This window comes from Photinus pyralis, unplaced genomic scaffold, assembly GCF_008802855.1.
Source record: "Photinus pyralis isolate 1611_PpyrPB1 unplaced genomic scaffold, Ppyr1.3 Ppyr1.4_LG7, whole genome shotgun sequence".
NCBI lineage: Eukaryota > Metazoa > Arthropoda > Insecta > Coleoptera > Lampyridae > Photinus > Photinus pyralis.
The window spans coordinates 15,556,112-15,573,080 of record NW_022170738.1 but is presented as its reverse complement, the minus strand read 5'-3'; the positions used below and the strand labels follow the sequence as shown (position 1 = coordinate 15,573,080).

At 35.5% G+C, this 16,969-nt stretch overlaps 1 protein-coding gene across 1 annotated transcript in view; it reads right to left on the bottom strand.

Moving 5' to 3' along the window:
* Positions 1 to 16,969, bottom strand: part of LOC116175798 (octopamine receptor Oamb) — a 150,991-nt gene that overhangs the window by 45,343 nt on the left and 88,679 nt on the right. The gene's annotated exons all lie outside the window — the stretch shown is intronic.

The following is a 16,969-nucleotide window of genomic DNA, read 5'->3' as shown; positions in this document are numbered from 1 at the left end:
AACGTGAACAAAAGTATGTCTGACAATAAGAGCGATAGCGAAGTGTGTGCGGGTATTTTAAAGTAGTCTGAGTTGAGCTCAATACTGACGATTAGTTGGCCGGCCGTCCGTGAACTGTCAGTCCTGGCCGGCCGGCATTATCGTTACTCCAAATTATTCCGTCCTGTGTATATCGTCCTGCCAAGCAATACTTACAATGTGATTTCACCTTACTCATCAATGAGAGGAATTAGCAGGCAGGCCGTCTATACGTGTGCAGTGAAAACTGGCCGGCCGGCCGTTGCCTTTCCGGACAAAACCGTTCGGCGAACTGAACGTGAGACCATCAGGGATCACGTTACCTTTTTGGTACGCTAAAAATTATCCATCGTCTTAGTTTCAAGAACAATCACGTAAAAACATGGTGCGTGAAAATTAAGACAAGGCTAGACCTTGAAAGACTAAGAACGTACTATTTGTGTGAGGTAATTTTAGTTCGCATAACCGCGATTATTTTAAGGTGATTTTCGCGAGCGGGCAAGTACCATTTTGGGTGCAGCTTGTGTGGAGTACATACGAAAATATCTTGTTTAACTGTAAGCTTGTACAAATATTAGTGTGTGAAAATTAATTCACGGTCGGCATTTTTAATTAAGTTGCGAGAAATATCCTCAGATACGTATCTGTGAAGGTTCACGCTTAAAATTCAAGAACCAAAAAGTGAATTTAGAGGGAGAAATTTATTCGGATAGCTGTAATAAAATTCGCAGCTTAACTACGAGTGAAAATAGTATATTAAGAAGAACTTGTCCATTAATGAGAAATCAATTTCTCATATCAGGGGTTTTCGTATACCCTTGATTAAAAAACCAGTACAAAATTATGTACCTTTAGAGCCACGTCGATCTACATCAGAAATAAGTATTATTAGTGACTTGATAAAAAAATTATGAGAACATTGGACAATATGGAAATTAACTTGCCACTATTAACTCGAAAACTAGCTATTTTATTGGCATTGGTTACTGGACAACGTATTCAGACTTTACATTCTAAGAAAACATTTACACACACGCGGATAGAGTGGAAATAAAAATTCCTAATAGAATAAAAACCTCTTCCTTGCACAAATCTCAACCATTATTAACATTGCCTCATTATGAAACCGAACCAAAAATATGTGTAGCAACGACACTCTTGGTTTATCTTACAAGAACTAAGGAATTACGCAAGCCTGGTCGGTTCCTTTTTATAACATGTAAAAAGCCTTATCGTCAAGCCTCTTCACAAACCATTGGTAAGTGGATAGCCAAAGTATTAGGTGAAAGTGGAATTGATACAAAACAATTTAAACCGCATAGTACGCGACATGCGTCAACCTCAAAAGCGGCACGGGCGGGTGTAAGCTTTGATACCATTCGCCTCGCGGCAGGGTGGTCAGGTACATCTAGCTGTTTTGCAAAGTTTTATAACAGGCCGTTGAATAATATTAGTAATTTTGCAAATTCTGTATTAAATTTAGATATTGATTAATAATTAATATTTAGAATATCGATCAACTAGTTAAGTTACTATTTTTATTTTTGAAAGAGAAATTTCTTTTGTTTTTTGATTTAGGTTTTGATAACACGAATAAATTAGCAAGTCGTGTGATATGAGGTTATTGCAACGTCTTTAAACATCTACACATATTATTTACGAGACGAGGACCGTATATAATTATAAGATCAAACGAACTTACCTTAAGTGATGTTCGATCTTGATTATATACGGTCCTCGTCGAAGTAAATAACGTCCCAGATCCCACCCTTAGTTATCAATTTTTTTTTCTTCGCCCAATCATTGCAATAACTAGGCAAAAAACTCGACTGAGGTTCCCAGAGTGAGAGCGACGCCAACAATCAACATTCTTTAAACTTGTGACCATATAGTACATCTACGGGGGTACTACACATATTATTTACTTCGACGAGGACCGTATATAATCAAGATCGAACATCACTTAAGGTAAGTTCGTTTGATCTTATAATTATACACGCGTTTCTTATAGTATTTTTTTTATTATACTTGCAATAGAATTTAAAAATAAGGGAATTAAAATCAAATGATATTGACGATATACTCGAATTCGTTTCTTATAATAATCGCCGCCTTTGTTGAAGAGTCTAATCAGCGCGCCTTGTTGCAAATGCAGAAAAAGTTAGTACCCGCAAAATCCAAATGCAAAAGCTTCATGGATGAATATGAAGCATCTTTCAACGAAGTCTTAATTGCATCGTTAATGCTGGCATATGTGAAGGAAGGTACTACATTTTGGTACATTCATTCAAAACATCAATCAATGCTACGATTAAAAAGTGTAACAGATTTGGCAGCGTATCTACTCTAAACTACTTAGGTTTGTTAAAGCTTTCAACGAGCCAAAGATTTTACATTTGCAGAAAGCGATCTGAGATTTCACTCCCAGCTTATATAGTTTTATATGTCGATTTGAAGTAGTGCTACTTATAGCAATCTTTAAAGCTCTACGTGCTTTAATCGGCCTTTTTCAAACGCTTGGACGTGTTTTAAACAGATTCTGATGCAGGTATAATAAAAAAAAACGTATTAAGTGGCGAAATCTACGAAATTTCGATTACGTCGCAGAGAAACATTTAAACAAATTCGGATGTGTGACAAAGTGCGAGTTGTCAATTATTGTGTATAAACGTTGTTTCGAGTGATAAAAACAATATGCGAAAAAAACAACTTTGAATATGACTTATCTGTCAGAAAATTACCAACATCAAGGAATTAGAATTTTTACAATTATAAGCTACGTTCAGAATTAAACCATATGTATGCAAAATTGTATATAAAATATCTATTTCATATTTTACATTTTAAATAATCGCACAAAAACCATTTCTCATTTTAGATTATAGCTACAGCAGTCCATTTTGCATTTTCTATTTTAAATAAAATATGTATGTTACCCACCTCTGGGAAAAAAACCCAAAAGTGAGCACAAAGTGCTTATAAATTCGAAACCTACATTCCACCACAATAAAGTTCTATTAATAACTATGAATGCAAATGTGCCATTTATTTAATATTACCTAGTTGGACGAAGAAGTAAAGTCCTCTTCGTAAAGGGATTGAAAGGGAAATAAAGTTGCAAATGAATTTTAATTAAATAGTCAGCTAAGCTCACCGCACCACCACCGCCATCATAATAAAAATAAAAGACATTCAATTTATATAGTTCACTCCGACAGTATTAATTTGCATAATTATTCACGAGGCATGTTAGAGTTCGAAGGATGCTACGTCGAGATAATGGGAATGAATAGATGTTTCATGATCTACAGGCATTAAATCACGCGAAACTGACCGCTTGTATCTACATTTAAAATGAAGGGACAAACAAAAATAATGTTGGAGCGAAATCACTGCGCCTCGGCTCTTCCCTTGTTCGCGGGAATGCGAAATACAGCCAAATAGACTTGTTAATAAATGACGTCGATTACTATGGACTTTGAATGGAGGACCTACGCACAGATATAGCTGTGGAGTATAAAACAATTAGTGAGTTTCCACTTTTTGCGGACAGCCCTCTCCATCGTTTCTCGCTCAAGTTTTTGTAGCGGAGCCCATACTGATGAATCGTTTCCGTAAATTTCGAGGAACTTTGATTAATAAATAATCACCGTCTTCTGATGTTTCACACAATTTCGTATAACTAAAAAATAAGTTTTCGCGCTTTATGTATATTCTACTACATTACTGAAAGATAAAACAGATGGTTCGTAAATTGAATTACAAAGCTTACTAAAAGCTTAACTAAATTATGTACAACTTGTGCTTATAGTCCCCCTCGAGCACGTATGCTTGGCAGCTTCCAGGTTATGTGCGTTTCCGAATACAGGAGTTAGCGAAGGTTTTATTGGATTAGCAATAAAATGGTGTATAATCTAATAGTCGCCGATGATTATTAATGTTTCTCGGCCATTAATATCGGAGGCACCTTTTACGGAGTGGACAAACCATACACAAGGTGGTTTGAAAAGTATAATCGTAGTAGTAGGACTTATTTTGGCAAGAAAGAAGGCCTTAACAGTATTTTACCTCGCCATAATAGAGCTTATTACGTCTCGACTTTTGTATTTTCCTCGAGCTCAAGCATAGTTTAAAGTTCAAAGCTTGGTTCTGTTGTTCGACTGTAAAAAAAATACATCTCAGTGGTGTGATTAAGTTAAGGGGTTGCAAACCAGGCCACCAAAAGTGCTAAAATTGATTTCAGACGTCCATGCTCGGCATTTATTATAAAAAGGTTAAGTGAGAAAAACTTCGAAACCTTAACTTGAATAGAGCTGTACAGGTAATTGGAAGAGACGTTCGGATGTCGTCACTCGTCACGCGAAGGAAGCGTGTGTAGAAGTTCTTATTAAAATATGTATAAATGGTTTAAGAATATCAATAGCAACCGATTTATGGGTGAAAGTGAAGATAAAAGTTCTTTGCTTGTTTTGCTATTGTTTTTTGAATTTACATTTAAAATTGGTCAAATGTGGGAAGATGCAGGTAGGTAATTCGGACGTTTTACGAATTTATATTATTTAAGAAACTTTTTGACCCTAGATGCACTAAAGACCGTGTATTATGCAATTATTCATTCACGAATATAGTACAGAATTGCTTATGTTGGGGTGCTGCTTATGATGCCTCACTACGCCCATTAATTAGTACCTATACAAAAACACGCGGTAAGAATTATTACTTTTCAAAATAAATTAGCTCCCTCTTTTCGCACTTTTCGAAATTTACAAATTTTAACAATCAACAATTTATAATAATAATAATAATAATAATAATAATGCCATTTATTAATCACGTACAGTTATTTTTACAATAAAACATTGTTTACTATACATACACTGTCTACGCAACTAAAAGGGCGAAGTTCAGATGCTAGTGACGAAATTCGCCCACAAGCCCTGCTCTACCACTTAACCCTTACTATAATTTTACATCTTATAACTATAAATGAACGTGAAATGACTGAAAAATTATAATTAAAACCATTTATCTTGTACGAGTGCAAAAAAAAACAAAAAATAAACGTAATATCGTATTTGGATCGAATACATACATTAATCATTGTTGAAAGATAAAATCATAAAATGATAAAGAAATTTCTATTGAAAGAGGAAAAAGAGAAAAAAAAAAACAAAAACAAAGCAAAACAAGAAGCATATTCTGTAACAAAATTGGTACTAAAGATTAATATGATTTCAATTTATTACGAATGATTTTGAGAATTGATTAAGAAACTGTGTAACTGAATTTTAAAAGACCTAACAGATAACTTTTTTAGATTACTCGGCAAATCATTATACAGCTTCGCAATATTATAGGTAAAGGACCTTTCAAATAGTGCTGTTTTGTGGAAGGGAGGTGTAATCAAGAGATTGAATCTAGGGTTCGAGCTAAAATGGATCTTACTATACAAATACCTTGGTGTTTTGCTCCAGATTATTTTGTGAAATAAAACTAGAGAATGGTATTTCCTTCTGTTCGCCATATTTAACCATTTCAGATCAGATAATCTATGGGAAATGCGATCATATTTTCTTATTCCGAATATCAGACGCATACAAGAATTTTGCATTCGTTGTATACGTCTAACATCGGTACTTTCAAAGCATGCACCATACACCGAATCGCAGTAGTTAAAATGAGACAGCACTATTGAGTCACATAATATACTTTTTTACTTTTTTATTGAGTATGTGTCTGTTATTATATATCAGTTTTAGGTTGGTAAACGCGTTAGATATAATAGAGGTTATATGGCGTTTAAATCGTAATCCGGAATCAATATATAAACCCAGACTTTTAACACAATCTACGTTTGACAATTGATTGTCTTTGACTTTCACACAAATCTCATGTTTTGCAATATTTCGGGCATTTATCTTGCCAAATAAAATCGTAGAAGATTTTACAGGATTGATTTGCAGCCCATGTTCTTCAGATAAATTCACAAGAGTTTGAATGTCCTCATTTATATATTTATTGGCAAGTTTTGTTTCATAGTCAAAGAAATCAAAATGTATTTGTGTGTCATCAGCATATTGATGAAATGTAGTGTATTTCAGTGATTTACCAAAATTAAAAGTGTAAATAATAAATAACAGCGGTCCGAGTACGGAACCCTGGGGTACCCCTGAAAGAAGATTAGCTGGCGCCGATTCCTGATCATTTAAAACCACTCGTTGGGTTCTTTGATGTAAAAATTGTTTTATTAATAAACGAGCATTTTCGCTGAACCCGATGTAATTTAAGAGGCTAATTAAAATCTCATGATTGATAGTGTCAAAGGCCTTGGAGAAATCGAGTTGAACTAGAGATGATAGTTTTCCTGAGTCTAGGGCAGTCAGTATGTTGTCTGTAATATTAAGTAGCGACGTGGCACAGCTGTAACCCTGTCGAAATCCAGATTGAGTAGGTGGTAAGATATCAAAGCAAGTTAAATATTGCTTAATCTGGTCAGTCATAATTTTCTCCAAGACCTTTGACAGCACCGGCAATATACTTATTGGACGCAAGTCTTTATAGCTTTTCGGAACAGTTGTCTTTAGTAATGGGATCATCTTGGCCTTCTTCCAAATTTTTGGAAATTCGTTATGTCTTAAACAGTAATTTATCAGATACGTTAAATAAGGTGTAATACAGGGAATACACATAATTAACATTTTGACACTGATGCCATCAAGCCCTACAGATTTAGTAGAAATTTTGTTGACATACTTGACCACATCAAAATCTGTTACTTCCTGGAATTCGAATTGTGAGCTTAGGTCTTTTATAAGATTATTATTGTAATATTGAGTTAGCTCCCCTCCATTTACTTGCGTTGTAGGTGTAGCAAAGAAATCACTAATCTTAGGTATGGACATCACTCAAAAATACTGGGATTTCGGTACGCGAAGATTTGCTATATATATTCATTGTTTTTAAATCATGCCAAATATTATTACTGGACTTTAGTCGATGCTCGATATAAGCCTTTTTTTCTCTTTTTATAGCAAGTGTCGTGAAATTACGCAATGTTTCATAGTAATCCCAGTGAGCGACATTTTTAGATATTTTGAACCTAGTATATGCCTTGTCGCGAAGACTAATCATAAATTTTATATTTTCTGTTAGCCACGGAGCAAATGGTTTGGTTATCTTTGCGGTTTTAAATGGTGTATTGGTGGTGGTATTTATCTACAAAGTACTGAAAGAGTTCTTCGAAAGGTCCGAGTGTTTTAGAACTAAAAAATATGAAAGACATACGCGAGGTAAAGACAAGGATAAAGTAAAACCGCTCAAACCTAATTTTACGACCTTTCGAAAAACTTTTCTTTATGCCGGTCCCATAATTTATAATTACATAGTTGATCATTGTCCGGAATTGTGTAGCAATGTAAAGCAATTAAAGAAATGGTTATATAACAACAACACCATATATGATAGTATCCTAGCAACGTTATGATGAAAATATCGAGCGATATTTACCAATTTTTTTTTTCCTTTTTGGTTTCTCGATTAATTGATACCGTATCTAATGAATTCAAATTATGCACTGCAGAAAGCGGCACATACCTGTTCTTTATGAAGTAGTATTTGTAAGTCGGTGGTGGAGTAATTTTTCCCACCATTTTCTCCTAGAGTAAGTTAAGTATACATTCTTTACAAGCTTTTTTACAATGGAGAATAAAATTGATTTGATTGATTTGATTGATTATTTGGAGAGGATCTATATACAGTCACATAAAACGTTATCAATTGTCTTGAAAACGTATAAATAAAGTTTTGGGATTTCTTTTCCATTTAATCCTTTGCAAACCAATTATGATTCTTTTGCTCACTTAAGGAAAAATAAATCAAGAATACCACAAAATGCGGATATTGGAGCGCCATTTCAGCCTCCATCTGAAATTTTGTTGGCATCAAAGAGTGGAAAAACGTATGTGTACATAAAGACCATAATAATATTTTCCACTTCCATTTTGACCGCCACCTTGATTTAAGTCCTTAACAGTTGGAATCTGCCCATGTGCATTGGATCGTCACACGCCCAAATACGAGAAATCGCTGTTCACTTTCATTCATTTTTGACACTTCCGTCGTGATCCTGGGCCCCAAAAACCCTTGAACTAAAAAAATTGGGCATTGTCGACGGAAAATTTACTAGGGTGGTCCAAAAATCGCCATATTGGACGCCCTTGATTGACCATCAATTGTATCTCTTCTTCCATCAGGACATGGTTGGTTGTGATGGTCGATACAACGGAACAAAGGATGGCTTCATGACAAAAGGGATCGAATTAGTATATAGTATACCTTTGGCGGCTCCATATACGGGTGCAAAGCCCTTTAGGCAACGCCATCGAAAGCGCAGATAGTCATTGGAAGCTTTTCTTCTTTGTTCGATAAACCTCCGTCCACAGGTGTACTGCAGAAGATCATCAGCACCTATCTGAAGGCCGAGTCTGCAGTCAGATGCTGTTGATGCCCCTCTGTGTAGGAGAAGGCCGTGTAAAATCGATCCGGGTGTCGTGTCCTGATCATATGATCTTGTAAAGGGACAGGAGAACATAATTGTGAGAATTGCTGGTTAGCGCGCAGTGCATTTTTGAAAAGGACTGCGGTCCCAATCTTAAACCTTGCGCCTGGGATTTCGGAACCGGAATAAACGGTTCGTAGTGCAAAAAAATTAGTGCTAACTCGTGGTCTTGAGCAAGACTTGATAGAACCCAAGGGACGAATGTTCCCCACAATCGTAGTGAGAGTACTCCGCTTCCTGTTCCAACTCAAACCCAGGCGTATCAAATCTGGCCAAAATATACCAAGAGTTTTTCCTCGCCAGCTTCTGATGCCATCTGCCTGAATCCATTTCTACGGGAAAGAAGTAGGGGTAACAAATCTTCGCTATGTGCTGCAGAGTCTCGAACCCGCACTCGCAGCATAAGAGGGCGTAAAATTCGACCGACGTAAAAGGGCCACGTCAACCCTTTATCTTTTATATCTGCATACTGTCGCTCACAGAGGCTGGAGGCATCCAGTGTGAAGGACTAAAATGTGTTTTTAGGGGAATTTTTCGAAAGAAAATAAATTCCCTTATGTGATGGTGTTGTCCGTCTGTGCGTCTGTTCCTCGTCTAATTCGGGAACGAAAAGAGATAGCGATGTTTAACTTTCGCCAATCGATCAGTGCTATTGAATATGAGTCGGATTAAAGGCCTGGTTTCTGAATGCGAGCTGTGCGGTAAAAAATTCTCCTACTGAAAATTGTATGCGATTCTTCGTATCTTGTTATTTTTTAGATCTATTTCGATTCTGATAGAATTCGGTATTGTGTTTTTTTTTTATTTCAGCCTTTTGGCTTTCACTAATTTGAAAACGCCCATTTCCTAGCAAATTCAACGGTTTCACTGGTTTGCTAGAGAATCAGGAAGGAAGTATGATTCGCATCCATGGGACAGATTTATTAAATGGTAATCACATCACCGCACCCATTCCTTTTAATATTCAATATGCGTTTACGGAAAAACTATTTGACATTTTTATATTTTCACGAGTAATAATTATCAGTCAATAATCAGAGACCCACCGGTGCACTAAATTTTTGTTTAGCAAATGTGAATTTTGTATAAAGATATTTTCTGACGACCTGATTGTACTTAATTCTCCTTTACTTCACACTCTATAATTACCAACAGTAATTAAGAAGGTGGGATGGAGCCCTAATATGAATTTATTAAAACGATAGGCTTTAATAAAGTACCGGTACTGACCCACCACTGTAGTCCTCGGTACCCAGAGAAACTGTTGAATAAAAGCTCGGGTTAGGATTAATTAAAACACTTCCTTGCATTCGACGCCTTTATTTTAGAACAGTTAACCAGGTTATTAATTTCTGTACAAATGAGCAATTAACCGAGTAGAGCCTATATTATAAACTAAAAACCCACAATGTCTACCTCAATTGCACCTTCGGGAATTGTTTAATCGTAATTTATATGAATAATACGCTTATCCAAATTTTCTGATTGAAAAATTGCTCGAAAGCGTAAAGATAGCGAGGTAAAAAAATCAGAGGTGGTAATAAATCTCTATGAGCGAGATGAAATATCGGTAGGTGGTAATGGAGGTCCTCGATATAGACACGTAGAGGTACCTATCACAATTTCCACCAAAGAAATTCCCGATTATCCGTCCTTTATTTAAAACTTCAAGATAAACGCGTACCATCCAAATCTCCGTCAAGCGAAAATCGAGATCGGAAGATGTCCGCTCGCATTTCTTTTATTATACATTAGAACGATAATTTTATTTACGCAAATAGAAAAGATGTGCAACTGACAAATGTATTTCCATTTATATAGATATGTTTTATGCAGAAGATTTAGGTTTTATCGATATCCTGCGTTGAGATGGAACGTCTCGACCAGAAAAATTGAAAACCTTATACATACGGGATTTCGCACCCGAAGAAATTCTCTGAACCCCTCCAATGTATACATTTTTATTTCGAATTAGATTAGTTAGGCTTCCAGATCAAATCAGATGTATACTTAAACAGATTTTACGTTTCTTTTTAAACTTCTTTCCACCGAGAAGGGGTGGATAAATACGTGCCGTCTTATTTCATTCGACGACTACGAAGGTGCTGTTTACTAGTAAACGCTTATTGAGAATTTAAATTAAATTTGCTTCCTTAATTTTCCAAACTCATTTCGTGTAGGAGATATTATGAGTTTTTTTTTGGGATTTCAACGAAATTTTAATAAAGACAGGTTGAATAGGTTGCCATTGACAGATTGTTGTTAATTTATTCAATAATTACTTGTTTTTGGATTCTCTTTTTCAATTTATGTCACTATCCCACAATCTTTGTGGTTCCCTTTTTCATTTAATATTGCTGTAAGGTTTAATTTTCATTTATCTGAATTGCTTTTTTTTATATTGGGAACTACCGGAATTATTCTTCATTTAAAGAAAATATGCAAATTCCCCCTACTTCCGCTTTCAATTTCAATTTTCTTTTTTAAATGCAGAATATGAGCTTGCTAACATTGTTTATCCTGATGTATGAAATGAGTAAGTTGAATAGACGACTTGAAACCGAAACAGGTTACTCCGCCATGATGATGAGGTGTATCAGGCTACTGTAATATCAATTTGATTACGTTTTTGCTTCTAATTTAAAAGCTGATTTAAATAAAAATTCATTGTGTATTGTTCTACTTTTGTCATGGGATGTTATAATATAAGGTGTGTAAGTACACAAATATCTAGCGTGAAGCGCGTGGTAAACAAAAAGACATTCGTCGACTGGCTACTAAGGTGAAGGCACTCACTAATAAGCTCCGATTGATTGCATTGACCTGTATTGTTTTCTATTTGCCTGTGTTTTGTGTTGGGTGAAGTTCGAATTGATTTTTTTACTTGAGTTTCGTAGAAATCAGGCTTTATTGTTAATTTTTTTTAGGAATGTAAGAACAATTTTCATTTCAGTTGTAGTATTCTATTTAAAATAACCTTTTGGAATTGTCATGAAAGTTATTGCTTCTATAAAATAGTAGTAACAAGTCCTTTGTTCAAAGACAAGCCAATATGAAAGTTACGTAACCGTTCCAAATACATCGGAGCGAGCGATAAATACCAAGTGAAAAGGATATCCTAAGCGATATGTTTTAGTCCAAACACATGTGGTAATTTTTATTGTTAATCTTATCTTTCCATTTAACATTTAAGATGTTTTTTGTGTAAGTTATATTAAGTTTATCGATGTTACTTTATGGTTTCGTATTCTGCCGCTAGAGGTCATGCAAATTTTCTATCAAATCGATCAAATGTGTTCCCTTCTCTTCTTAACGCTTGCGTTTGCGTACACCTGTATCTGGACAAGATTCATTGTTGCTTCGTTGGTCGTGACTTGTAAATACACGCTATATTTTTACTTGACATTTTTATCTGCCTTATCAAGGGATTTATTGGTCATGTGTTACTCTTGTGTGGAGTCTTTCGTATTTGGGTTGCTTCATAGAAGCTTATTGCGGCTAATATATTTACAATCGTTTAAGCCCAATTTTAGGGTGATAAAATTTGCGCAATACTTCAATTAACATCGTTTAATTTTTTGGTTTTCTACTTGTTCTCGTGGTTTTCTACATTGAGCATTAGAATATTACCAGCGACATCGACGTCCTTGTTACATACGCTGCACTTTTGGAAAATTACTTAACCGCCATTTTGATGGAAGCCAGTCTCGTGACATTTTACTCCTGACTATTATTTATCTTGAAGACCAGAATTACTGTACCTGTTTTAATTGCAAATTAACTAATGTCGATCAAAATTTCTTTCCATCGTAACTTGAATTATTGTTTGTCGTTAACTATTAGTTACAATGCCTAGTATTGGAGTTATTCGCCGTGTCAAACGTTTATTTTTGCCATTTATATGCCGTGCTGATTACACACACTCTCTCTCTCTCTCTATCGCTCTTTGTTTTTGTGATTTAGGTATCTGATTGTAGACTATTGGCAGACAGCACCCTTCTGAATTCAAACGGCTGCGGCCAGGGTACAGAGGTAAGATTCAAATTTCGTGGAAACCCCGTCAGATACCGTTTGTACATACCGGCCAAGCTCTAATAACTATATTAGTAATATAATATATAAATAACTAAATTAGTATGTGGAAGGTTTTGTGTTTTGTTGGTATCTAACTGTAATAACTATTTCTATTTGGTTGGATAGTCATTTAATTATTATAACTTTAGTTAGTTGTTGTCATAACATCATACTCACTCACACGGAAGTCACACTTTCGAGAATAGGGGTCATAGACCGGGAAAAACGAGGGAAAAAACATTTTCTTATAGATTTTGGCCTATAGAATCCATAACTTCAAATCAGGCTTCAAACAGTTTGAAGATTGAGCTACTAGATCAAAAATTACAGCCCGAAAGTTGAATTTTGCCTATAACGGATTCCAATTTTGAGGTCCAATCGACAAAATACGAGACGTTTTGGAATCTACGAAGCTAATTAATAAGAAAAAGAAAATATTCCGAAGTTAGCATCTAGAAACAACTATCGTACCCAGTGCATCCGACATTTACCTACTACAAAAGATTAATTTTAGCATAAAAATCCATGATAAGCACTTTTTACCTGTATTCATGTCGAGGGAGGGGCCAATTGTGCCAAAAATTTAATTTTTTTGTTCAATTAGTAGTGAGGTGGATAATGACCACCTAATAATATGTATTCAGCAATTTCAAATTCACAGTTACTCCAACGGCACGTTGGTGAAGTCGACATATTGGACTTGCTAATCCCAGTGTTACACAAACTCAGAATGAGGTGTTATCTATAAGAGCTCCGAGGTTCAGTTAAAGGTATAACGTTAAGCCAAGCACGAAATTCAGGCACCTGTAAAGCTTCGACTATCTATTTCAGGAACGGAATAAAAAGAACTGTTCGCTTCGAATTTAGTGTAATCTAGTTCTTCGGAGATGATGTTAATAAATCTACTCCGTTAGACCGTTACTTGTGTAGTAAGTACTGCAATTTCTGTAAATAAAATCACTCCACATTGTATACACAAAGAGCTTTCAGTGCCTCCCCAAGCGTTCAATGTAGCTAGACGACATATTGAGTAATAAATTTTATTTAAAACGAATAAATGCATGTGAAAATTATATTAACGTCACTGTGGAAATTATTTTCATTGTTATTCGGAAAAGTTGCTTTCAATTTCAAACTACAATAAATTCGACCAACTCACAATATCACATACTTTATCCGCAGTGCTCTCCCGGCCAGTCTCTATTGATTTTGTGATTTATTTACGAAATGCACTGCATACTTCTTTTATTGTCACTTCCATGATAAACACACGTCATCTCCACATATTCCCGCCATTCAAAGCAATGTTTTAGTGAATGACGAAATCCGTGCGCCTTGCCGAATGAATATAAAGCTTTCTCGTCCTTGATGCTTTGAACCAAACGGTCCGCTAAATTTTTATCGTTTGTGAAATGGAAGGTCTCCGATTTTTGCCCATTTATTTTACGTGTACTTGTAAAATCCTGCGCTCGCTGCATCGGTGGATGGAAATTTGAAACACGTCCGCAAAATATCCATCTTGAAATACTGTTATTGAGAATTCCATTACCTGTTGAGAATTGTCAAATGTCAAATACATGACAAAGTTGGTGTTGTTACGTTGACCAACGCGTCAAAGGTTTGCGAACGGAAATTACATACGCCGCGGCCTGTCAGGAAAATCTATCAGTAAAAAAGTTCTGTGTCCTCGACAGCGGAAAAAACGGTCATGCAAAATGTATAAACGTAATTGGAGTAGAGAGTGCAGCTAACCGGGTGCATTACTTGATTTGGTAATTATTAAATTTAATTATAAATTACTGGTTGCGCTTTCCAGCGAATAACTCCGTCCAATAATTAGTTTTTAATTGACATTCGATACGGTTGATTAAGCTCTTTTCATTCATTAGTGAACTGCAGCCATAAAACATGATTAACCTTTCGCACCAACTTATCTAATTATTTGCTCATCAATGAAAAACTCCAATGGCATTTATATAATTAGGGTAGTTAAGCCAGCAACACAAAAAGTATGAAAGTACAATCAGGGCCGTAATCAGAGGCTCCGAGTGAGGGGGGTGTATGCAATAAAAAAATGCAGACTTCAATAAAAATTCAAAATAATACACCGTACAACATTAAACGACGGCTTTTTAACGCTGGCCATTTTGACACTATTTTTTCCAAATATGTACTGTCTGCTATATCTTTTTCTGAGTGTGCGGTAAATTCGACCCGGAAGACTCGCCCCGGTAAATTCGCTCCCGAAAATTCGCCCCCGGAATATTCGCCCCCAAGTAAATTCGCCCCCGGAATATTCGCCCCCAAGTAAATTCGCCCCCGGAATATTCGCCCCAAGTAAATTCGCCCCCAACAAATTCGCCCCCGGAATATTCGCCCCGACAAATTCGCCCCCGTAGCATTCGCCCCATAACATTTATTAACACTCGGAAGTAATAGGTTGGTTTAAAAAAATTAAATAAATATTTGCAAAAATTACGATATTTGGAACTCAATACGGCGAGACTGACAACTCGAAATTGTTCATATTCAATCGTCTCTCTCCTGTTAAAGGCTGATTCAACGGTTCAACGTCAACCGTATGTTTACAATACATTTTACAACAAATTGCGTTTACAAAGGAGTCTAATTACTCGGCCATTTATGGATGTATTGAAAAGTTTTTGGCATCAATGTACAAACAAAGAATGATTCTTTCTTTAGACTTACATTTGAAAATTGGTCCAGATTTGATGTAAATTTGTGTTGAAAAACACCAACATTGATGAAGTTTGCTGAAGTATCAAATCATAATTAAAATAATCTAAAAAAATCTAATTCGAAACATCCCATTTCTTTAAAATATAAAAAAAAGTTTGCTTATATATTTATTAGTTAAGTAGCAATTAGTCTGCTACGGTACTCTTGTACTCGTTCCAAATTCAGCCCGTCGGATCAGCCTTAAATTTGAGAATTTTTGTAAAAAATGTGCAAATGCCATAAAAGTTTTAAAATGTCCAAAGTATCCACTTGAGATCAAAAAATGTTGAACGTTGACCATTTACCAAAAATTTAGACCTTAAAAAGACAATAAATTTAGTATATACTTTGTGTCCTACTATTATGTATAAAAATGACAATACAGACACGTTTTTATTACTGATGCTTTCCTTTTTTGCTGTTGTCAGTTTGATTTTCAGATTTTTGTATTTACGAAAGGTGAAATATTGTGTTTGATTTACAATAAAATAAACTCTTCGTCTATTAGGATTGTAATATTTAAAATCTTAGAAAATCGTGCACAAAATTCTTTTTTTTAAGTAAATCTAACTACCTAATTAAAAAATAATACAAAACTTACCAGCACCACGTGAAACCGATCTTCTTCAATACTCAAAACTATTTTTTCACACGGGTTTACACCAAACTCAAAATCCGTGTTCAAGCCAAGTATTGATCCGAAAGTTAAAAAAAAGCCATAGAATCGTTAACCAAAAATCAAAGTTCGTATTCGCTCCAAAATCTAACAAGTAGGAACATAAAAAGTTTCAAAACAATTACACCACCAATGACCAAACGAGCCATCAAACGTTCTGTTAGGAAGAAATGAAGCTAACAACTCAGTCAATCAAAAATGTCATTTAAATTAGATTATATATTACCTTCTTTTGTAATACAAGAGTTAAGGTGGATTTTCCATATGTCATGTCTGAAATTATAGAAGTCATTGTGAATATAGGATTTATTTCCTTTGGATGTCAAATCCTTTGCAAATCACCCTTACTTTATTCAACCTTATGTTAATTACCTATTCATATTTTAGTTAACAGGTATTTGAGTGCCATTATTCTACCCCCTTTATGTAGGTATACACAGTTATTACAAAAAAAATTAAAATTAAACAAAATTCATTTTATGAACTGCTAGCCCTGTTACCTCCGAGGATTAATAAATCTTATGGGGCGAATCCTACGGGAGCGGAATCGCCGGGGGCAAATCTTCCAGGAGCGAATTTGTCGGGAGCGAAATTGCCGGGGGTGAATTTTCTGGGGCGAATCTTACGGAGGCGAATAGTCCGGGGGCGAGTTTTCTTGGGGGCGAATTTTCCGGGGCGAATTTTCTGGGGCGAATCTTACGGAGGCGAATAGTCCGGGGGCGAATATTCCGGGGGCGAATTTTCAGGGGCGAATTTACCGGAGCGAATTTTCGGGGGCGAATCATCCTACAATCCTTTTTCTGATTACTTAGAACCAATAAGGCAGTTAGCCAATTATCCGCCATAGAGGAACGTAAATGATTTTTAATTAAACTATATAATAAATACCAAAGTAATAATGATAA